At 40.2% G+C, this 24,798-nt stretch overlaps 1 protein-coding gene across 5 annotated transcripts in view; it reads left to right on the forward strand.

Moving 5' to 3' along the window:
* The window catches only part of RBM47 (RNA binding motif protein 47), a 210,409-nt gene that overhangs the window by 142,525 nt on the left and 43,086 nt on the right, over positions 1-24,798 (forward strand). For all 5 annotated transcript variants that reach the window (XM_017509877.2, XM_037731850.1, XM_037731848.1 and 2 more), the window contains one exon: positions 23,644-23,766. The gene's annotated coding sequence lies outside the window, so the exon portion shown is untranslated. The remainder of the gene's footprint in view (positions 1-23,643; positions 23,767-24,798) is intronic.

The following is a 24,798-nucleotide window of genomic DNA, read 5'->3' on the forward strand; positions in this document are numbered from 1 at the left end:
CCATATTGACCAGGTTGGTCCTGAACTCCCGACCTTGTGATCCACCCTCCTTGGCCTCCAAAAGTGCTGGGATTACAAATGTAAGCCACCGCACCCAGCTAATAAATGTTTTGATATTCCATTTAGTGCTCAGTTCCTGGGGGGAAAAAAAGGGGGTGATTGGTACCAATGTTTAGTTCAATTTGAAATCCAAATAATCAGTTTCTTCCTTAGCTACTGTATTTAATTACTAAACTCTCCACATTAAGGTTATTTTTGTTTTGTTTTTTGAGACCGTGTCCTGCTCTGTTGTCCAGGCTAGAATGCAGTGGTGCAAACGTGGCTGCCTACAGTTGGACCCTCCAGGCTCAGGCAGTCCTCCCACCTCAGACCCCCAGGTAGCTGGGACTACAGGCACACACCACCATGCCTGGCTAATGTTTGTTGTTGTTTTGTTTTTTTTAGAGATGTGCTTTTGCCATGTTGCCCAGGCTGGTCTCAAACTCCTAGACTCAAGCAATCTGCCCACCTTGGCTTCCAAAGTGCTAGGATTACAGGAGTGAGCCACCCTGCCTGGCCTATTTTCTCTTTATAACAGTATATTCTCATATTAATGTGTTGTCCCAATTTTAAAAATTGTCTGTTTGAGGAATTATCCAGAATCATGACTGACACTGTCATTTACATTAATACTTCAGACCAAAGTAATTCTCATTTAATTCTCTTAGTAATTTCACCTGGAACTTAAGGGACCGGCAATTTTAGAATTGGCATTTCTAAAAACATGCTGTGATAAGCTGCTCCATCACCATTTATTTGGTTTCTTTGTCTGTAAAACTAAAGCCAGAGAAATGAGGTGCTTGACAAAGCATTCAGGTGTCAAGGGCCACATATGAATTTCAAATTGGAAGCGAGACACGAACATAGTGGGAGAGCCGAAGAGGGTCCGTCTGCACATTCCTGCTGCTGAGATGCAGCTGTCAACTTGGCTTTCCCCTCTCCTGACTTTGCAGAGTGGCTCACCAAACAGGTAACAAGATTGAGCTTCATGGTGATTCTTCACAAATTATCTTATTATGACTTATGGCTCCATTTTGTAAGTAAAAAGTCATTTGACCAACTGTTTGGAATTCTTGTCTGTAACAATTAATGAGAGGCCGGGTGCGGTGGCTCACGCCTGTAATCCCAGCACTTTGGGAAGCTGAGGCAGGCTGATCACAAGGTCAGGAGATCAAGACGATCCTGTCCAACATGGTGAAACCCCATCTCTACTAAAATATCAAAAATTAGCTGGCACACGCCTGTGGTTCCAGCTACTTGGGAGGCAGAGGCAGGGGAATCGCTTGAACCCGGGAGGCCAGAGGTTGCAGTGAGCCGAGATCACGCCACTGCACTCCAGCTTGGGAGACAGAGTGAGACTCCATCTCAAAAAAAAAAAAAATTATTGAGCACCCACGTTAGTGAATTTCTGTGTGTGTGCACTGGGTGGAGAAAGAGGTTGAGAGCAAATACCTTGGGTATACTCTGTAAGGAACCAAAATCACCTTGTCATGCAAGCATATGACAACTGTACAAACAAATATTTTCTACAAGAGACAGCCTTAACAAAAACAACACAAAAATAAAAATAAGAAAAAAACAAGAGACAATCTTAAACTTTGTGTATAAGCTTTAATTTTCAAATGTAGAATCGGAAGCATTGCTGTTTAAGCAACATATTGATGAAACAGGAATCAAGTTTGATCCCAAGTGATAAATACACAATTGCCAAATGTATAGAAAAGAAGAGTGCTGAAGTGGCGTGGGAGTGAGTAAAGTTGTTTTGAGAAAGATAGATACCTGGCTAAAAACATCCTTTTGGAGGAAGGTGATTCTAGTGGAGAGTTATCAAGGAAAAGAATCTGCTAGATAGAGAAGGAAGAAAGGTAGTCTTGGGGATTTTGTGTGTGGGTGTGTATCTGTTGAGGTTGAAGGGAACAAAGGGAAAATATGCAGTGATTTGTAATCATAAGTTAACCAGAGATTTGCAGCTCCTGATCAGAAGCCTGCAATGTTACGGATGACCAAGGATCACCTCAGATTCCCTTCATGGGAGTAACATGATCCCAATCATACCTAAGGAAAATGGTTCTTCCTGCTGCTTTCAGGATGGTGAGCAGGGAAAGGTGTCAGGTAGGGTGGGGCTGGGAGGTTGTGCATGGTTAGTGCTGAACTAAATCAGGAAGAGAGGAAAATAAAATAATTGGCAGAATATAATGATGGATCGAAATGGAGAGAATGAAGTATGGAACAAATAGGTTCATTTTAACAAATCATTAAAATCTTGCTGATCAAATTTATATATGTTACAGATATTTAACATATATAATGTATATATATTTTAATCACCCCTATTCATATTCTTACTATCCAGAGACAACCACTGTCAATATTTTGTTATATTTTTCAACTTTTGATTTCTATAGTATCAGTAGAAATTGCATCGTACATACAATTTTCTCTACTCTTTTTTCTTAAACTCACATATTGAGAAACTTTACTCGTGACATTAAATTCTTCATAAATGTAATTTTTAGTGGCTGGTGTGTCACCATTTATTTAACCATTCCTATAAGGATTGTTTCTCAATGTATTATAAAGAATTCTGAGATAAATGTCTTTGGATGTAAACATAATTTTTTCTTAGTTCTTAAGGATAGATTTATAATAACATCATTGCTAAGTAAAAAGAATAAATATTTCCAAGCTCTTTGAATACACTATGCAATTTCTTTTTCTTTCTTTCTTTTTTTTTTTTTTTTGGGAGACAGAGTCTCACTCTGTCACCCAGACTGGAGTGCAGTGATTCGATCTCAGCTCACTGCAACCTCTGCCTCAGCCTCCTGAGTAACTGAGACTATAAGGGTGTACCACCACACTCAGCTAATTTTTGTAATTTTGGTAGAGATAAGGTTTCATTATATTGGCCAGGCTGGTGTCGAACTCCTGACCTAGTGATCCGCCTGCCTTGGCCTCCTAAAGAAAGTGCTGCAATTACAGGTGTGAGCTATCACACCCGGCCTGCAATTTCTTTTTTAGAAGGGTTTTGATGCTTTCATATTTGTCTTACTTAAGTGTGACAATCACTATTCATTAAGTATTTTAGCCAATTTTATTGGTTGATTTTAAAAAGTGATATTGTTTATTATTTTATTTTATATATATATATTTTGAGATGGAGTCTTGCTCTGTTGCCCAGGCTGAAGTGCAGTGGCACAATCTCGGTTCGCTGCAACCTCCACCTCCTGGGTTCAAGCGATGCTCCTGTCACAGCCTCCTGTATAGCTGGGATTACAGCCATACGCCGCCATACACAGCTAATTTTTATATTTTTAGTAGAGATGGGGTTTCGCCATGTTGGCCAGGCTGGTCTCAAACTCCTGACCTCAGGTGATGTGCCTACCTCAGCCTCCCAAAATGCTGGGATGATAGGTGTGAGCCACTGTGCCTGGCCAAAAAAAGTGATATTGTGTATAGTTTTTGCTTTCATTTGCATTGATTTGTTTATCATTGAGATTAAGGATTTTGTTAGGTTTGATATTCATTTGTTAATTCCTAGATGTGAGAGATCAAAACATATATATATAACACACATATATATGATACACAATACGTATATGATACAAATTGTAGATGTGTGTGTAAACCCACCTAAAGAACCATCCAATATAAACATCTAATGTTGTGCCTAATAGATATGAGATACGTTATATTGATAATTGAAGATAATACTTCCAATGGTAATGAGAATCTGAGAGAAGAGATACAGGCCAGGTGTGGTGGCTTATACCTGTAATCACAACACCTTGGGAGGCTGAGGTGGGATGATCATTTGAAGCTAAGAGTTCAAGACTAGCCTGGGCAGCTTAGCAACACTCTATCTCCCCTAAAAACTAGTCAGGTATAGTGGCATGTGCCTGTAGTCCCATCTGCTCAGGAGACTGAGGCAGGAAGACTGCTTGAGCCCAGGATTTCAAGGACTACAGTGAGCTATGATCACATCACTGCACTGCAGCCTGGGTGACAGCAAGACCTGGTCTTAAAAAACAAATGTAATGTAATGTAATGCCTTTTAAAACAGATAAAAGATACAGAGATAAAGAAATATACATTTTTTTTTTTTTTTGAGACGGAGTCTCACCCTGTTGCCCAGGCTCAAGTGCAGTTGCGCAATCTTGGCTCACTGCAACCTCCACCTCCAAGGTTCAAGAGATTCTCCTGCCTTAGCCTCCCAAGTAACTGGGATTACAGATGCCTGCCACCATGCCCAGCTAATTTTTGTATTTTTAGTAGAGATGGGGTTTCACCATGTTGGCCAGGCTGGTCTTGAACTGCTGACCTCAGGTGATCCACCTGCCTTGGCCTCCCAAAGTGCTGGGATTACAGGTATGAGCCACCCCATCTGGCCAGATACTTCAATTTTATTATAATTAATACGAGTACTTCCTATTATTAGCTAACAAGAAGTCTAATTTGATTGTAGAATATTTTTAAGTGGAAAGTATCGTAACTGCGAGAAGTAGAAGTAGAGTGGCGAGAGCAGATCCTAGACCAGAGTCAGTGTTGGATGGAGAGACAGGAGGTCAATCAAGGAAAAATGGGCTTCCCATCTGGGAGGCTCTTGGTCTATTCCACACTCTTCCCATCTGGGCCTTAGTTCTCCTCTTGACCATGATCTGCAACTAAGGTCCACATGAGAAGAGTATGGAATAGACCAAGGGCGGGACACTCAGGGAAGCAGGACCGAGCTAAACGGTGGACAGTGGGTGGAGGGGAAGGAGGCCTGCCTGGAGAAGGAGGGAGCGCCCCTTCATTTCCATTCTCCAACTCCACCTTCCGCATGGCCTTGGGAGCGTCCCAAGAATTTTGCAGTCAGGCTTTTATTTATGCAAGTTTTGTTTCCTTCAAATTTGTCAGTTTCCTAGAGTATGGACCTTCCATAACCCCACCACCACCAGCAACACCCATCGATGTGTCTCTTAAATTTTTGGTTTATTGCTTTTAATAATGTAGGTCACTGTAACTGTGTTTTTGTGTATTTGTTTTTGCGTCTTGGCACTGAACTCAGTTTCCACAGTGTATATATTTTTCTGAATTAAAGACCCATAAAAGCAAAAACAAGAAATGGAGAGAACCGCAGAGATCATGCACAATATATTTAGCAATTGTTGGCTAAAACCTACATGTTTAAAAATAGCATTCCAATATGCTGCCTGATGCATAATAGCACTCACACCATGTACATTTTTGTTTTTACTGTTTGTAACAGAATACCATGTCATAACAAAAAAGTTTTGCCCCATATTACTGACATGGTATTATTGCTTCACTCTTTTCCCGGTGGCTCAGGCTGAAAACATTAGAGTCATTTTGGATGCTGCCTTCCTACAGGCCATCCATTAGCCAGTTCTTTCAACTCTGCCCTCAGAATACAGCTCAAAGTCAAACTCTCTTCTTCTCACCCCTCAGCACTTCCAGGCCAGTGTAGGCCACCATCCTCCCATCCCTGGATGACTAGAACAGCCTCCCAAATGGTCACTCTGCTTCCTCTTTTGCACACCTGTGATATCTACTTGACACCAGTGATTTATCTATTTATTTTTTGAGATAGAGTCTGGCTTTGTTGCCTAGGCTGGAATGCAGTGTGGCACGATCCCGGCTCACTACAACATCCGCCTCCTGGGTTCCAGCAATTCTCCCATCTCAACCTCCCAAGTAGCTGGGACCACAGGTGCACGCCACCCCACCTGGCTAATTTTTGTATTTTTTGGTAGAGACAGGGTCTCACCATGTTTGCCAGGCCAGCCTCGAACTTCTGACCTCAAGTGGTCCACCCGGCTCAGCCTCCCAAAGTGCTGGGATTACAGGTGTGAGCTACTGCGCCCGGCTGCACACCAGTGATCTTAAAAAATAGAAAAGCGAGGCCAGGCGAGGTGGCTCACGCCTGTAATCCCAGCACTTTGGGAGGCTGAGGCAGGCAAATCACCTGAGGTCAGGAGTTTGAGACCAGCCTGGACAACATGGAGAAACCTCATCTCTACTAAAAATACAAAGTTAGCTGGGTGTGGTGGCGCATGCCTGTAATCCCAGCTACTTGGGAGGCTGAGGCAGGAGAATCACTTGAACCTGGGAGGTGGAGGTTGCGATGAGCCAAGATTGCGCCATTGTGCTCTAGCCTGGGCAACAACAGTGAAACTCAGTCTCAAAGGAAAACAAAAGCGGATCACATCACTTCTCTGCGCAGAATCCTCCAATCAACCAAGAAGAACCTCAAGTCCTCGCCTGGGCCTGTCAGGCTTCCATCTGACCCCTGCCTATCTCTCTCCCTCTGCTTCCGCTGCCCCGCCCCTTTCATGCTGTTCTGTTCCTCAGGGACTCCTTGCCAGTTCCCCTGCTTGTCTTTACTTCATCTGGAATGCTTTTTCTCTAGGTCTTCAGAATGCCTGCCCTTCATCAACGAGAGAGAGAGAGAGGCACTTCCCCAACTACTCTGACCAAAACAGCCCCCAGTTTTCCCTGCTAACCCTGCTTAATTCTTGCTTATGGAATTTCTCACTACACCCCCTCCACAAAACATGTCTATTTCCATGTTTTTATTATGTTTCTCCAACATGATGGAAAGACCTTCTCTGTCTTGTCACCATCCAGTCTTCAGGGTCTAGAACAAAGCCACACACAGTAGGATCAATGGCCATTGTTGAGTGATTAAGTGACTCTTGCAACCAATTTAAAATTGAGTGCCTTGCAAAGTTACCATTTGCCCATAGAAAATTAGGTTCATTGTGTCTAAACGATTTACTTCAGTAGCATTTTATGTTGTTCTTTTTCCTGAACTTACACTCCTAGCTAATTTTAGCATCCCATCTGAACTGATCAGCCTTGCAGTTGACCTTTTAAAGATGTCCTCATGTTTCTAATTACACCTGTAATCATTAATAACATAACCAGTATTTATAGATCCATAGCAGCTAAAGTTTTAGTGTTCGATGTTTTTGAATGATTTCAATGACTTCCATATTCCTGTCAAATTTCTTTAGCATATCTACTTTGATTTTTCAAAAAAAAAAAAAAGAGCTCCCTTTTCAAAGTGGTAAAATAATATGTTGAACAGGCAATTAAGCTTAAATAAGAACTGAACCCCAAGGTCTTAAGAAGAAAAAATTTCACAACTTTTTAGACTCCACATATATCATTTAGTAACTTGCCAGCTTATCCAGCCCTTGATAAGATTCCATCTCCTGGCTGATTATAAAATAAGTTTAAGGTTTATTCCAATTTTAGGAATACCAAATTCTTGAAATAAGGAATTTTTCATTCTTCAGGAAAGAGATGTTTTACCTTTTAAATCACAAAGTAAACAAATACAGAGAATAGGTATTTTGAAGTGTAGGGTTTGTGTTTGCCTCTGTTTGTAACTTGGTATGACTGTAAATAAGAATGCAGGCTAGGCCAGGTGCTTATGCCTGTAATCCCGGCACTTTGGGAGGCTGAGGCGGGTGGATCACCTAAGGTCAGGAGTTCAAGACCAGCCTGGCCCACATGGTGAAACCTCGCCTCTACTAAAAATAGAAAAATTATCCAGGTGTGGTGGCATGCGTCTGTAGTCCCAGCTACTTGGGAGGCTTAGGTGGGAGAATTGCTTGAACCCAGGAGGCAGAGATTGCAGTGAGCCAAGATCGTGCCACTGTGCTCCAGCCTGGGCGACACAGTGAGACCCTGTCTCAAAAAATTAAAAAAATAAGATAAAATAAGAAAAGGCATGCAGGCTAGTTATACCTCCTCCAGGAAGCTTTCCCCATGGACTCTGATCTATCTTAGCAATGCTCTTCCACCTGATTGCAGAAGCTCCCATTGTCTAGATAGCACATGGTGTTCTATTTCACTGTGTATTCTATAGGTTGTAATTGTCTGACATTTAATGATCTCTCCAAGAGGATTATTAGCTCCCAGTTAATAGAAATCACATCATGGCTAGGGATGGTGGCTCACGCCCATAATTTAATGGAAGTCACATCATGTCTGGGCATAGTGGCTCACGCCTCTAATCACAAACACTTGGGGAGGCCTAGGCAGATGGATCGGCTGAGGTCAGAAGTTTGAGACCAGAGTGGCCAACATGGCAAAACTCCACCTCTACTAAAAATACAAAAAGGTGCAGAGGCTCACACCTGTGATCCCAACACTTTGGGAGGCCAAGATGGGCAGATCACTTGAGGTCAAGAGTTTGAGACCAGCCTGGCCGACATAGCAAAACCCCGTCACTACCAAAAATACAAAAATTAGCTTGGCATGGTGGCACATGCCTGTAATCCCAGTTACTCTGGAGGCTGAAGCAGGAGAATCACTTGAGCCCGGGAAGCGGAGGTTGCAGTGAGCCAAGATCATGCCACTGCACTCCAGCCTTGGCGACAGAGTGAGACTCTGTCTCAAAAAAAAAAAAAAATCTGAAAATTGGTAGGGCATGGTGGTGTTCACCTGTAGTCCTAGCTACTCTAGAGGCTGAGGCAGGAGAATCACCTGAGCCTTCGAGGCAGAGGTTGTAGTGAGCCAAAATCATGCCATTGCATTTTAGCCTGGGTGACAGAGCGAGGTTCTGTCTCAAAGGGGAAAAAAAAAAAAAAAAAGAAACCATATCATGCTCCAGATCTTGCTCTTCCTCAGGGCTTGAGTACATGTCAGGATATTATAGAAAGTGCTCCATAAACACCAGTTGGAATGGAAAAGCATAGTGCTTGACAAATCCAGAATGTTAGGGGATTTTTGTGATAATTTTGAGGAAATTATTAAATATCATGTGATTATTAAAGAGTAAAACTCACAGAATACTTGGCAAAACCACACACTTCCTGAGCCCTTGTTACCCTGACTGCCTGTTCCCCCTGACTTAGGAGGAAAAATATCTACTTTTTACATTATGACAGTGTAGCTGGCTTTTCTCTATCATAAGTGGAACAAAAGGCTAGAATTTCACACATGGTTTGTGACTTGGTAATATGTGTCTTCTCTCTACCAGCATTCAATATTTATTCTGAACTTTTTAGGATTAAGAAGTCTGTTAAAACTATCACAGAATCTATGATATGAGGTAAATACTGGTAATTTAGCTTATCAGATTCTACATTTTGCTATGTTAGAGGGACAGAAAGGGATCGCCATGCAATCTAGCAGGTTTCTAAGAATTAATGAAGAGTGCTGCCTAGGATAGAAGAAGGGCTTAGAGGGAAAATGCAAAGAAAATTCTCTTTAGATTCAAATTAGATTTTGTGGCTTTCCTTGGTTAATGGTTTCATTCATCAAGCATTAAAGGATTTCCAACGTAGCTCCAAAGATGCCATCTCAACAAAGTTTTTCTGGGTTAGTACAGAAATTCCTGTCCCTGATAGGCTGACAGAGCAGCAAGGTAAAGCATGAGGTAGGTAGAGAGGTAGCTAATCAGGAGGAAAGAAAGAAGATTATCCACTTAGCTCAAGATGGTAAAGTGTGATCTCTAAGAGCCAGAATGTCTGGGTTGGAATTCTCACTCCACTACTTATTTGCTGGCTGTTGGTCTTGGACCAATTACTTTATTTCTTGTGCCTTAGTTTTCTCATCTATAAAATATGTTTAAGGTTTATTCCAATTTTAGGAATACTCAATTCTTGAAATAAGGAACATTCTTCAGGAAAGAAGTGTTTTACTTCTTAAATCACAAATTAAACAAATAAGAGAATGCATATTTTGAAGTGTAGGGTTTGTGATTGCCTCTGTTCGTAATTTGATATGATTGTAAATAAGAAAAACTTATTTCTCATCTACAAAATGGAGATGAGGCTGGGCACGGTGGCTCACACCCATAATCCCAGCACCGAGGCAGGTGGATCACCGAAATTCAGGAGTTCGAGACCAGCCTGACCAACATGGTGAAATGCTGTCTCTACTAAAAATACAAAAATTAGCCAGGCATGATGGCGGACAGCTGTAATCTCAGCTACTTAGGAGGCTGAGGCAGGAGAATCACTTGAATCTGGGAGGCAGAGGTTATAGTGAGCCGAGATTACACAACAGCACTCCAACCTGGCAACAAGAGTGAGACTCTGTCTCAAAAAAAAAAGAAAAAAAAATGGAGATGATACTGGTACCTGCCTCAACCTATATACGGGAGTTGCATGTGTTAATATATGTGAAGCGCTTAAAACAGTGCCTGGTAGAGGACAAGGGCTGTATGTAGGAGTTAGCTAGTTATTTTGCTACAGATGGAGGTGATGAATTAAGTGGCTGCCTCCCAGATGTACTCTTGTCAGTGTTGTATGTAGCACACATGGGCGCTTGAAGTCTGTGAGTTTCGTGACTGCCCATTACACAAGAAAATAGGGACACTTGGACTGACTGGGCTTTTGTGATAAATTTAAATTTCTATGATCCTGAAAAAGGTTGGTCCCCACTCATTCTCATCCCTTTCTTCTTCCTCTCTGAGTCAGTCTCCGCTGTCAGTGAACCTTTCTAAGGGATAGGTATTTGGTCTAGTAGGTGAGCACTCAGGGCAGGCCTAAAGCCTGTGATTTAAAGAGGATGGAGAGGATGGGAATGATATGGAGTGAGGGTGAGTGGATATCCCAGAGCAGTCCACGGCCTGGCCAGTTTAAACCATCTGAAGTGCCTGCAAACTCGAGAAAGACCTGGAAAATCAGGTTTGCTTCAAAATAATTATACAAAAGCATTATATTTTCTCTTGGATTTTTTTTCTATAATACCTGTACCAAGCTCCTACTACTTTATTTGAGATGGCAGCTGCCTTGCGCATGTTCACATTGAGTAGCCACTAACATGTAAGCAAAAATACTTGATATATGATTTTTTTTTTCTTTTTCTGAGACTGGGGAAATCTCACTCTATTGCTCAGGCTGGAGTGCAGTGATGCAGTCACCGCTTACTGCAGCCTTGACCTCCTGGGCTCAAGTGATCCCCCTACCTCCTGGGTAGCTGGGACCACAGGTGTGTACCACCACAGCTGGCTAAGAATGTGATTTAAATGAGTTTATATTAATAGCATATCCCATGAAAAATCTAATGGATCATCATGCTTAATTTTTATAATGATCGATACAGTTTCCCTTATAATTCAAAGATTATGCAAACATAACCTTCCCGCCACCACCCAACACACACACAGTCCTATTCTGTACCCTGCTGTTTTTTTCTCCTTAGTTCTTTCACAATCTACCATACTATATATTTTACTGATTTATTCATTTAATGCCTGACTCCCCTGTGAGACTATGGGGTTCATGAGGGCAGGGATTTTTGTCTGTTTTGCTCACTCCTATAGCCTCAGTACCTAGAACATGTCAGGCACTTTGAATGGATGAAATATACAAATGTTAGTCACTTTTATAATTGCAGTCTTTAAAACAGTTGTACCTCTGGGCACAATGGTGCATATTGTGGTCCCAGCTACTTGGGAGGCTGAGGAAGGAGGATCACTTGAGCCCGGGAGTTCCAGACCAGTCTGAGCAGCACAGCTAGACTTCATGACAGAACAAAAATCAGTAAATTAAACCAAGGGTACTAATTGAGAAGGTACCATTTTATTTAGTTTTACCTATTTATTTATTTGAGACAGGATCTTACTCTATCATTCAGGCTGGAATGCAGGGATGCAGTCGTGACTCACTGCAACCTCAACCTCCCAGGCTCAAACAAGCAATTTTCCCAAGTAGCTGGGACCACAGGCATATGCCACCATGCCCAGCCAATTTTTTTTATTATTTGTAGAGACGGGGTCTCACAATGTTGCCCAGGCTGGTCTTGAACTCCTGGGCTCAAGCAATCCTCCTACGTTGGCCTCCAAAAGTGCTGGGATTATAGGCATGAGCCACTATATCCAGCCTACTATTTTAAATTTTTAAAAGGACAGCCCACAGATCCTTCCTAATGTCCAGATAAGGAACACTCGTTTCAGATATGGCAATGTCCATTGTTTAATTCTTCCTTCTCTGTGACTGTTAATGCTGTAATAGGGAGATTGACAAATCAACCAAAAGAAAATAGTATGGTGCTTTAATCATCTGGGCTTGTGGATACTGCTTTATACTTCATCTGTTTTTCAATACTGATTAATTAGCTTTTTACCAACTATTATTGCTGATACCGCCAATACAGTTCTGTCATTTCATTATCAGTGTTTGACACCTTTTCAGGTGAAGGCTACTACCTGAATGTCTATGTGCACACGTGTGTGCAGTTTCTTTGTTTTATGCTTTAGTCATGTGTTAATACAATAAACAATTTCAGCAAAGGGTTGAAATTCTACATAGTGTCAAATACGCTTGAGGGAAATAATATGCAACTACTATATACAGAAGCAAATACACACTCAGATGATCTTTGCGTTTGCTATATCTTCGATTTTAGATAAATTAAACTAAAAAGTAGGCTGGGCATGGTGGTTCATGTCTATAATCCCAGCATTTTGAGAGGCGGAGGCAGCCAGATCACTTCAGTCCAGCAGGAGGCCAGCCTGGGCAACATAGCAAGACATGTCTCTAAAAATAATAAAGTAATAAATAATAACAGTAACTATCTTAGCAGGATGCCACAGTGGCCTTAATATATCTATCTAAAAAGCCCACATAATTTCATGTCATGTTTTACTGTGCTCCATTTCCTCCTCTCCTGGACCTGAGTCCTGTTTCTTCCTTCTTTTTCCAAATCCACCTCAAAGCTTATCTCATCCCAAGCTTCTGTTTTGCGTCTGTACTTTTTTTTCTTTTCTCCACAGCCTCAGACCTCAGAACTGCTTGCTGTCACTCTGCTCTAAGTCAAAGATGCTTTGTGAAAAACAAAGGATCACTCCCCCAGGGATGACTTAAGCTTGTTGCCAAGCCAGAACTATCAGAAGTTAACATGGCCCGGCGCAGTGGCTCACGCCTTTAATCCCAGCACTTTAGGAGGTTGAGGCAGGCAGATCACCTGAGGTTGGGAGTTTGAGACCAACCTGACCAACATGGAGAAACCCTGTCTCTCCTAAAAATACAAAATTAGCCAGGCATGGTGGCGCATGCCTGTAATTCAAGCTACTCGGGAGGCTGAGGCAGGAGAATTGCTTGAACCCAGGAGGTAGAGGTTGCAGTGGGCTGAGATCGCACCACTGCACTCCAGCCTGGGAGACAGGAGTGAAACTCCATCTCAAAAAAAAAAAGAGGCTAACATGGCTCATGTAGCATGATTGTTCTCCTATGATGCTTTTTATGTGGAGGGTCATACATTTGCCTATAGTGAGGATATGTAGTAGGAGCCACTGTTACTATCAGTAGAAGGGGTGACTTGCTTTTTGTGTGTACTTTTCTATATTTTTTGAGTTTGTTAAAACTAATGTGTGTATGTGCACATATATTTTAAATTAACTCTGTTCAAAGCCAAGGCAGGAAAAATGTGCTTATTTTTTGCTTAGGGCAGCCTATAATTTTAATTGTTGTTTTCAGGTATTCAGTGAAAACTTGCCTTCTCCTTACCCTCTTAGTCTTATTATCCTGAGATGGTTTATTTCCTATGTTTTTGCCTAAGTTATTTTTGGGTAAGATTTGGTATAGGAACACACATGCACATGCTCACATCAAATCACGATCTCAAAATACCCTCTTTCTAATGCTTAAAACATGTCAGAACTTTTTCTTATATAATATACTCAATTACTCTTTTTTTCTTGTTAAATTTTCTTTTCTCTTTTCTCACTTTCAAAGCTACTGCCAATCAATACTCAATTACTCTTATAGAAAAGCAGATTTTCTGAGTCCCATTTATAGTCAAGAGGAATTTGAATCTGTCTAAAATCAGTAGTTTTTGAAAATACTGCCTTAGTTAACTGAGGATTGCTTTAGAGTTCCTTCAGCCAGAACCTAGCGATTTAGTTTTATATAATATTTAACATAGTTATAATCTTAGACGTGTTTTGGATTTTGACCTTATGTTAACTAGTTGATAATTTATAGTCACTGTCGATAGCTTTAGATTATTTTATCTAGGAGTAATAAAACTGTCTTTAAAAAAATATATATGGGTAGATGAATAGATTGAAAATGTTCTTATTGTCATTCTGGCTTTTTTTTTTTTTTTTTTTTTTTTTTTTTTTTTTTTTTTTTTTTTTTCTTTGTGGAGCGCAGTGGTGCCATCTCAGCCCACTGTAACCCCTGCCTCCTGAGTTCCATCAATTCTCATGCTTCAACCTCCCAAGTAGATGGGATTACAGGCACCCGCCACCATACCCGAATAATTTTTGTATTTTTCATGGAGATGGGGTTTTGCCATGTTGGCCAGACTGGTCTTGAACTCCTACCCTCAAGTGATCTGTCCACCTCAGCCTCCCAAAGTGCTGGCATTACAGGTGTGAGCCACTGTGACCAGCCCATTCTGGCCTTGCTACTTTCAACTCTGGCTTCTTCAAATTGCTAAGGTTTAACCGAATAAGGTTAACAATGACAAAGTGACACTCAGAAAAAACAGGTCCACACTTTTGCAATTTTTGTTTTAGGAGGAGTCAGTTTCTCCTTCCTCTCTTGTGCCATGGAACTCACTTTAATCCCGGTTCAGAGGACACAGAAGTCACGTTGCTTTCAGGACCTCCTCCAGAGCAGCTTTAGCTCCCTTTTCCTCAAATCGACAAATTAGCCTCCAGAGAGACTTTCAATGAGGTTCTCTTTCAATGATTTACTTCTCATGAGTAAATCAATTTCCAGCTCCAAACTGATAAAGTAAAATAAGGTGAGGGTTTGGTTCATGTGTAATTTTTGCCCGTATTATTTTTCTGCTAGACTGATAATCATAAACATGATTGTTGATAGTCTTTTAGACACAGGGTACTTAACCCAAGTTACCTACCGCAGATATAATGAGAAGGGGGGAAAGCAACACTTGCTAAAAATATAACATTTCTAAGAAATCCTAGTAACACTTTTTGAGTACTTTCTATATGCCAGGAGCTTTTCTAAGCACTTTATGTACATTTATTTATTTAATCCCAACAGCCTAGACAAGCTAGGCATTAGTGTTTCTCATCTCTGCATGTAGCTGTGCAAGTGTAATGGGCATCCATCTGGTTCTAGGATGGTAGATTTCAAAAATCATGTTTCCGTATAGTCATTTTTGGGTTTGAATAAAATATTTCTGTTAAATGTCCTTCTCTATGACGTGGCAAAGCTTTTGTTTTCTTGAGCCTTTCCCAAATCCATCAGTTACAGTAGGGTTTCCCTTCCGTTTCAGATTGCTGTTAAGCATTTTCTATGTGGCAATTTTAACACTTCCCTTCTTTCTGTACCACCCACTCAAGCTCATTCCAGGTGCCCTTAGCAAATGACTCCCAAGGCATTAAGTGGCCAAAGCTTATTTCATTGACCAATGAGGAGCCCTGTGCCATGTATAACAGAGTTACGCAGTTCCTGGGTTTGGGAGCGAAGGTTGCTTAAGCAAAGCTTTCGTTACAGTTAGCCTGTCGCATCCAGATTGGAAAGACTGGAAAGGTAGGGGAAACCTTATTTGTTTTAATTGAAGAGAAGAAGAGATAGTTATGTTTGGTTAAAGCAATTTAGTTCAGGCCAGATAAACAAATGATCCATTTTATTTGTTTTTTAATTGAAGACCAAAAAAAAAAAATTGGAAGTTGGTAAGAATTTCAACTGCTGCAGTCTCCCTTACCAGTAGTAAAACCAAAATTCTTAAGTTATAAACATTTTTTAAAAAATCAGTTTATCTAGCAGCTTTTCACTTTACATGCTTGAAAAATCGAGATCTTCACAATGTTTTTGTTGTTGTTTTACAGTTTGCTGTTACTTAAACTATGGTGTAAGAAAGAGGAATGTATCAGGATTGTCGTTTACATTTGTAATTAAAGCCATTTCTGAGTCAGTGTTTAGAGAAGAAAATTATAATTTTAAGATGTGATAACTAAAATAAGGAAAATTTAATGGAACTAGCTTTATGATAATTAGCATATAAAGATTGACAATGGTGAACTTTTCTCAGAGAAACGTTCTGAAGACTCTTATCATTGTTTTAAAACCAATAGTTAAATTTATGAAATGTATATGCTTTAAAGCATTAACATTAGTTTCATTTTTGTTATAAGTAATAGTTTTGGTATATTTTATATTTGAAATTTGTTTTAATATTAACTCAAATGACCAGAGAAGTAGAATCTTTATTCACTTCTCTCTGTCTGGCAGTGGAGCAATTTGAATAGCATTTGAAATAGAAGCCAATCTTTCAAAGAAAAATATTCTTCTCTCAATGAATGCTTCTCCCTCATAATGAAAACTTTCTTCATTATGATGAATCCAGTTGCAATAAAATGTATACGTGAGAAATGCATATTCTTATTTATTAGCTTACATCTGATATTTAGTGTCAAAAGATATGTTTGAGTTCAAAGAAAAGTGTAACTGGTTTTCCCTGATTACTTTTTTCCAAAGGTGGCTTAATATGGGTTTGTATTTTATAAGAGAGATTAGGTAATACATTTATTTTAAAATGTGACAAATGAGAAATGGCACCATTTGCTTAAAATGTTTTTAAGTGTTTCGTTTTAAACTCTACTTTGGTCTAATTTGTAAAGAGAATTTTTTAATGTACGTATCAGAAAGTGTTAAATCTCCAAGAATTTCAGTGACTGCAAATTCCCTTTTCTTACTTTGACATATTCATTTAAAAAGACTTGCATCCTGAAACTTTCTTTATTAGATTTGTTCCCAATGCCTTTTTGTAAGACGTCTGCTGCTCTCGAGATCCTCATTATTTATGTCTTTTACTCTGGTTGACTCTCTGGGGGAGGTGGGTGTGGGGGTGGCCTACAGTCACAGTATTAACTATTCATAGTGGAGAATACTTGCTAGCCACCTTCCCCGGCATAAGTCAATGCTGCTTCTCAATTTCAAGCTGAGGTTCAAAGGTTTAGACTAACTTCACAGATCAGAGGTCAGGTAAGAATTGCTGCAATTTGTTGTTCAATTCTGCCGATAAGACAGAACTTCACAGCTATGATGATTGCTTTTTTCCACTTCTGCACAGAGGCCAGGCTGGGCAGTTAACAGCGTAATTTATACAAGTCAGCCCTTGGCACCTGAGTTTAATGAGTAACTAGCTAGTGCCCTAGGTTTCACTGGTACAAGGTGCATATTATAAAAAGGGTCAAATGTCAGTGCACAAACACAGAGTGGGGAGGGGCGTGGTAATCTCATCAGCACCATCGATGAATCATATGTAAAGATTCAATAATTTGTGTTTATTAAGATTGTATTTCCACTGTATGAACATTAGTATGTTCATTTTCTTTGCTATTTGAAAGAGGTAGATAATTTGGTTAGGTTTTTAGCAAGAAAGAACTGTCTGATTAGAGATTATTAACTAAGTAGTAGAAAGTGAAATGGCAGTTTTGGTTACTCATTTTGTGGGGTCTCTGGGTTCTAAAATGTGATAACTTTTTAAGAAGCTAGGAAACAAGTCAGAATACCAGTTATTTCTAAGCCCATGATATTTATGCCTATGTGATATTCTCTGTTCGTCACCCAAAAATTTGAACTCCTATCTTTATTTCTAACCTATGTTGAGAATATCATTTATCGTTTAAAGCTGAATATTGGGGTTCTTGGAAAAATTCATACCAGATAGGCCTTAACAATTCTGAATTTGCCATTCAGTTTTAACTCCTCACGTTGACTCTGAAGCTGTAATATTTATGCACATAGAATCATTTGTCCTTTTGTTTGTTTGTTTGAGACACAGTCTTGCTCTGTTGCCCAGGCTGGAGTGCAGTGGCACAATCTTGGCTCACTGCAACCTCTGCCTCCCAGTCCCAGTTCAAGCAGTTCTCCTGCTTCAGCCTCCCACGTAGCTGGGATTACAGGCATGTGCCACCATGCCCAGCTAATTTTTGTATTTTTAGTAGAGATGGGGTTTCGTCATATTGGCCAGGCTGGTCTTGAATTCCTGAACTTGTGATCCACACACCTCAGCCTCCCAAAGTGCTGGGATTAAAGGCATGAGCCACCATGCCCGGCCCATTTGTCATTTTTGTTATAGCACAAATTTGAATTTTCTACTTTTCCAAATGGGAGTGCAGCAGCAATTGGATTCTTCTATAGAAGGCCTCGGGTTTGAACCACAGTTTCTTCACTTCCAGCTAAGGGACCTTAACAGATGGGCAGTGGGCAGCCTCATTGAACCTCAGTTCTGGCATCTCCAGAATAAGTAAAATCATAGATCTTGCTTCCTGAGGTTGGAGCAATGATTAAATAAGATGAGGTATGTGGATTGCTTTGCGCCGTACCTAGTGCATGAGAAACACTCAATGAATGTTGGGTCATTACTATTATTAATATTATTATGTTAGTTAGGTTGTGAGTTCACCTAGCCTACCACTATACCATCTCAATTTGGTTTAGACTTGGTCTTGGCTCTGTTCATTTCATGAGGGATATAGTTGGGTGTAGCATAGAATAAGGTGATTTGGGAATGTTTCAGGATCCATTTCTTTCGGATGTCATGGGGAAGCTTATAAAATTCCTCCATTTCAAGTCTAGCACCCTTTTAGATGCTTTTTTTCTTTAGCTGATTTGCTGTCATGTGGCAAAAACTGTAAAAGGAGATAAATCCAAATTATCTGATTTCCTTTGAGAGCTCCTTTATTCTTCCAAGCTGTGGAAAACATTTGAGCTGAAAAAAAAAATCCATAAATGATACCTTACCAGTGGGCTAAATTCTATTATTGATTTTTTATCTGTATATCTATATGTATTACACTTACTAGAATTCACGCTTTCCAGAAATGAAAATATTAAAGTGGTTCTTTTTCATTCCTTTTTTTTCATCTCAGTCCTATGGAGTCTAAAAATAGTATTTGAAGAAAAACATGAATTTTTTTTTTTTTTTTTGAGATGGATTTTTGCTCTTGTTGCCCAGGCTGGAGTACAATGGCACGATCTCGGCTCACTGCAACCTCCGCCTCCTAGGTTCAAGCAATTCTTCTGCCTTAGCTGGGATTACAGGTATGCACCACAATGCCCGGCTAATTTTTTGTATTTAGTAGAGGTGGGGTTTCACCATGTTGGTCAGGCTGGTCTCAAACTCCCGACCTCAGGTGATCCACGCACCTTGGCCTTTCAAAGTGCTGAGATTACAGGCATGAGCCATTGCGCCCAGCAAAAATCATGATTTTCAACTACTAATGAAAATATAAAAATTATATACTTGGCATTAATAAGGTAGTAACAACACCTCAGACTAATTAAACAATTAAGTGCCTGCTATTGGCTTGGATTAGGGGTGGAACTCTAGGATTCTAGTTATGAGTAAGGTCTTGATTCTTCCCTGGTAGAGTTTAAAACTGACTCAAGATGACCAGCATTATAGCAGTTACTATAAGGCTAAACCAAAGAAAATTGCCAACAGTCCTACAAAATAGCAATTTCATGAGATTCAACCTAGTGCTGTATGAAGGATTATATGATGTTGGAACATATCCCTGGGGGCTGCAGGAATGGCTTCCTAGAAGGAATGAAGTTTGGGATGAGTGCAAGCTGGCTAGACAGGGGAATTGGTGAGGGCTGAAGCATCGGAACAGCGTGTGTAAGGAGGAAAGTGGCACAAGATGAGGCTGGAGGAGGACCTGGACTCTCTTTGTAGGCCTATGAACCTTACCAAGGATACAGACTTAGCCTACGGGCAATGAAAGGAGAGTGTAGGGGTTTAAGCAGAAGGGTGATAAAACCAAATTGCGTCTGTGTGTGTATAATACATATATAAATAAAAATATAAATAGAATATATGATGTATAATACATAGATGTTACAATTTTATATAATCTAATATACAATTATATATTTATATATTTTATTAAAATATAATCTATTATATATAATATATAATACATATGAATATTATATATTACACATATTACATTATACCTTATTTATTTAGAGACAGAATTTTGCTCTTGTCGCCCAGGCTGGAGTGCCTGGCACAATCTTGGCTTACTGCAACCTCCACCTCCTCGATTCAAGCAATTCTGTCTCAGCCTCCTGAGTAGCTGGGATTACAGATGTGGGTCACCACACACTGCTAATTTTGTATTTTTAGTAGAGACAGGGTTTTGCCAGGTTAGCCAGGCTGAACTCGAACTCCTGACCTCAGGCGATCTGTCCATCTCAACTTCCCAAAGTGCTGGGATTCCTGGCGTGAGCCACCGTGCCCGGCCAAACTGCTTATATTTTAAAAGGGCCCTTTACCTGCAAAGAGACCTAGATTGCTTGTAGCAGGCCTGAGTGAAAAGGGAGAAGCCAGCTGGGAGTCTACTGCAGGAGTCTAGGCAGGAGCTAGACTGGTTACTTTATGAGATGCTTTCAAATGTCATGTCTTGTGTAATCCTTGTTACGGTGATCTTTCAGTATGTGGGTGACAACCTGAGGCTCAGAAAGTTACATAGTATGCCCATGGTCAAACTGTGCAGGTGGTAAAGCAAGAGCTGTACCCCAGTTATTTGACCCTCAACATGGTGGTCTCCTGGCAACTTTAGGCCCCCAAGTACCAGCATCCTTGGGTGAGGGCAATTGGTTTATCTTAAGAAAGGATCTGGTTGGGCATGGTCACTCCTGACTGTAATCCCAGCACTTTGGGAGGCCAAGGCCGGCAGATCACTTGAGGTCAGAAGTTGGAGACCAGCTTGGCCAACATGGTGAAACCCCGTCTCTACTAAAAATACAAAAATTAGCCAGGCATGGTATGCGCACCTGTAATTCCAGCTACTCAGGAGGCTGAGGCAGGAGAATCGCTTGAACCCAGGAGGCAGAGGTTGCGGTGAGCTGAGATTATGCCATTGCACTCCAGCCTGAGTGATGGAGTGGGACTGTGTCTCAAAAAAAAAAAAAAGTTATGAAATGGATTGTGTTTGGAGTTATTCTGGAAAGTCAGATTTTTCTGGAAATAAACATTAACCCTAAGTGTTTTATTTTGGGGAAATGTCCTGTGTGAATAACCACGAAAGGCACATCCGTGATCCTTCTTTTCCTTTTTATGATGTAGCACAAAACTACGTGAATCCTGTGTTACATTTATACATTAATAATTTGCTTTCAGTTCATAGAGTTCACATGCTCATTACCTTGATATTACATTTTAAAGGGAGACATTTTACCATTATAGAAAGAGTGAAAACTCTAAATTCTTCACAAATAATATATGCCAAGAATGGTGCTTTATAAATATTTTCTCTGTTTTCCACAACTGCCCTGCTAGGAATGATTTCTACTTTACAGATGTGGAAACTGAGGCTTAGGAAAGTTGAATATTCTTGTCTGGATTTACTTAGCTAGCAGATGAGCGATGCAGGAGTCTAAATTTTATTTTATTGTCTTGACAATGTACAATTAATTTCAAGACATACCTTCTTGTACTTTGTACATTTATTTTCATAGTTTTTATCAGCCACTATGATATTGATTACTAGTTATTATCCAGGATGCAGCATTTTGGGAATTATCTTTTCACAGAGTTGGGTCAAGATTATGTGTATTGAGACGTAAATCGTTTAATAGCTATTGCTCTATAATTTATTTGAGGGTGCTGCTTTTTTCTTTCAGGAGATCATTGAACAAGATTTAAACTAGGTCATGGTGAAATGTTATTGCTTGTGTTTCCATAAGGTTATAGATCTCAATGAGCACCCAGTCATTCCAATATAAAGATAGTTAGGGCAGAATAATTTTGAGCTATAACTGATATGAAAGACCATGTAATCCAGAAGGTTTCCATCTGTGCTCTGTGGAGTCTTAAAGGTCTTAGGGTGTCTCCACAGGGACACAATGAATGACGGAACTGGAGGCACCTCCCTTCTTCATCCCCTACCCATACATGAACCAGCTCCTGTTTTATTGGTGTTGTTTTTGCATCTAGTTGGATTTTTGGTGGAAGAAAGGGTGCTAAACTAAAAAACAAAGAAAAAACAAACACAATGATTTTTTAAAATTTTGAGAACTACTGATAATTCAACTCCTTTATTATTATTATTTATTTTTATTTTTATTTATTTAATTTTTTTGAGTCTTGCTCTGTTGCCCAGGCTGGAGTGCAGTGGCACTATCTCAGCTCACTGCGACCTCCGCATCCCAGGTTCAAGTGATTCTCCTGCCTCAGCCTCCTGAGTAGCTGGGATTACAAGTGCCTGACACCACACCTGGCTAATTTTTTATATTTTTGGTAGTGACAGGGTTTCGCCATGGCCAGGCTGGTCTTGAACTCCTGTCCTCAAGTGATCCACTTGAGGACAATCCAAATTGAGTTCAATTTGACCTCTCAAATTGCTGGGATTACAGGCATGAGCCACTGCGCCTGGCCTCCTTTATTATTTTTTTTCCACAGGAGTAAACTTTGGCTCAGACAGGTGAAATGAACAGGGAATAACAGAGGTAGGGTTAAAACTAGCCTTCTCATTCCCAGTCTGATTTTGAAACCACTGTGCCATATTGAATCTTGTAAGTGATTTGAAGCTTCAGATGACTTGAGGAGGGCTGTCTATAGTTTGGAAAATCAGGCAGATTATATTTCCACATGTTGAAATAAAAATAAAAGTTTTGTGCTTACGGTATGTTTTAATTCCTCATCTGAAATATCATTATCTTGAATTTTAAATTCTTTTCATTTGAATATTTTCTAAATCATTATTTATTAAAGATTATCCTAAAACCTCAAATCATATTTCTCATGGGCCTCTCCATGCAAAGAACATCCTCGAAAAAGTCTTGACTCTGCCAAGTACAGTGGCTCACACCTGTAATCCCAGCACTTTGGGAGGCTGAGGACGGTGGATCACTTGAAATCAGGAGTTTGAGACCCGCCTGGCCAACGTGGTGAAACCCAACTCTACTAGAAAATATAAAAATTAGCCAGGCATGGTGGTGGGTACCTGTCATCTCAGCTACTTGAGAGGCTGAGACAGGAGAATCGCTTGAACCCGGGAGGCGGAGGTTGCAGTGAGCTGAGACTGTGAGACTGCACTCCAGCCTGGGTGACAGAGAAAAACTCCGTCTCACAGATAATAAAAAAAAGAGTCTTAATTCCATATTTTAGGGCAGAATAGTAAGTCTCTTTCCTGCCAAGTCTGATTGGTAGTGGATAGTTGGAGTACTTGCTTCAGTGGTTTTGAGAACCCTCTCTGGACCCTGCAGAAAAGAGTGTGAAGATCTGTTAGTGATGCGTAGCATAAGCCTGTAAATTAGCTATGAGCTAGATATTACTATCTCTGTAAAGGATATTACCTCTTCTTGCATAAATATAGGCTACATCTGTATTCCTTCTTTAGTCTTATGTGCATCTTGAAGTCGTGTACACTCTAAAGAAGGCAGAGAGAAAAACACAAATGGAAGAAATTGGTCATTTTCTTATTACTGTTCTCTGTTTAAGAATCAGATAAGTAGTTGAACTTTTTGGTTTGTAGAAAACATGATAATTAGAGTAATGGTATTTCATTTTTTGAAGAAAATGGCTCCCCAATTTCTAACCATTATGCTTATGAACTACAAGAGGATCTGGCCCACCAACTTCTAATGCACATATGAAAATTATGTTGAAATGGAAAATATTTCTAACCATTTCTTTTTTAACCCTTAGGATTTGCCTCAAAGGGCACTCCAAAAGTTGAACAGAGAAATCCCGAGGAAGCTGCCTGAATTTGCCTGTCTATTCTCGTTCTGCATCTTACAAAGGACCATACAAATTAAATTGTTGGTTTTGGTGAGTATACCTCCTCTGGTCCTTTTCCTTTTCGCTTAAGCAAGAATGTAAGTTTTCGCCCTATCAGCCAAGATACCTGCCGCTTAGACAGTGTGTACCTGTTGTGTGTTCATGTGGCAACATTAGTGGTATAGAACATGGTAAGTCATTTGGAACCTACGATATAAACCTTTTTGTCTTTTAACACTTTACTTCTTTGTGGCTTAAGAGACAAGATGTGTTGCTTATAAGTCTTCCTCTTAACCTCCCAAATAAAAGGTCAACTGTGTTTCTTTTTTTTTTTTTAAGACAGAGTCTCACTCTGTTACCCAGGCTAGAGTGCAGTGGCACAATCTTGGCTCACTGCAGCCTCCACCTCCCAGGTTCAAGCAATTCTCATGACTCAGTCTTCCAAGTAGCTGGGATTATAGGAGTGCATCAGCCCACTTGGCTAATTTTTATATTTTTATTAGAAACAAGGTTTTGCCATGTTGGCCAGGCTGGCTCTCAAACTACTGGCCTCAAGAGATCCATCAGCCTCAGTCTCCCAAAGTGCTGGGATTACAGACATGAGGAACAGCACCCAGCCAGTCAGCTCGGTTTCAATCAGACTATATTTTGATTGTCTGAACCAGGAAGGGTTCTTGGTACAAACTAGACTATGATTTAGTGTGATAGTATCTTGTGTTTTTGATCAATCCTCATACCGTGTCTAACTTTCTGTTTCCTTGCCTGTCATATAAGGTAAAAATAACTGTCATCCCAATTCATGACAGTCCAAAGAATCACAACATATATAAAAGCACTTGGACAACATTTTAATCCTCTCCAAATAAGACTGAGCCCAGAAGGGAGAGGTTGCAATGAGCCAAGATCTTTCTTTTTCTTTAGAGGTGGAGTCTCACTCTGTCGCCCAGGCTGGAGTGCAGTGGCGCGATCTCAGCTCACTGCAAAACTCTGCTTCCCGGGCTCAAGCAATTCTCCTGCCTCAGCCTTGAGAGTAGCTGGGACTACAGGCACATGCTGCCATGCCTGGCTTTTTTTTTTTTTTTT

Source organism: Cebus imitator, unplaced genomic scaffold (genome assembly GCF_001604975.1).
Source record: "Cebus imitator isolate Cc_AM_T3 unplaced genomic scaffold, Cebus_imitator-1.0 Scaffold425, whole genome shotgun sequence".
Taxonomy (NCBI): domain Eukaryota; kingdom Metazoa; phylum Chordata; class Mammalia; order Primates; family Cebidae; genus Cebus; species Cebus imitator.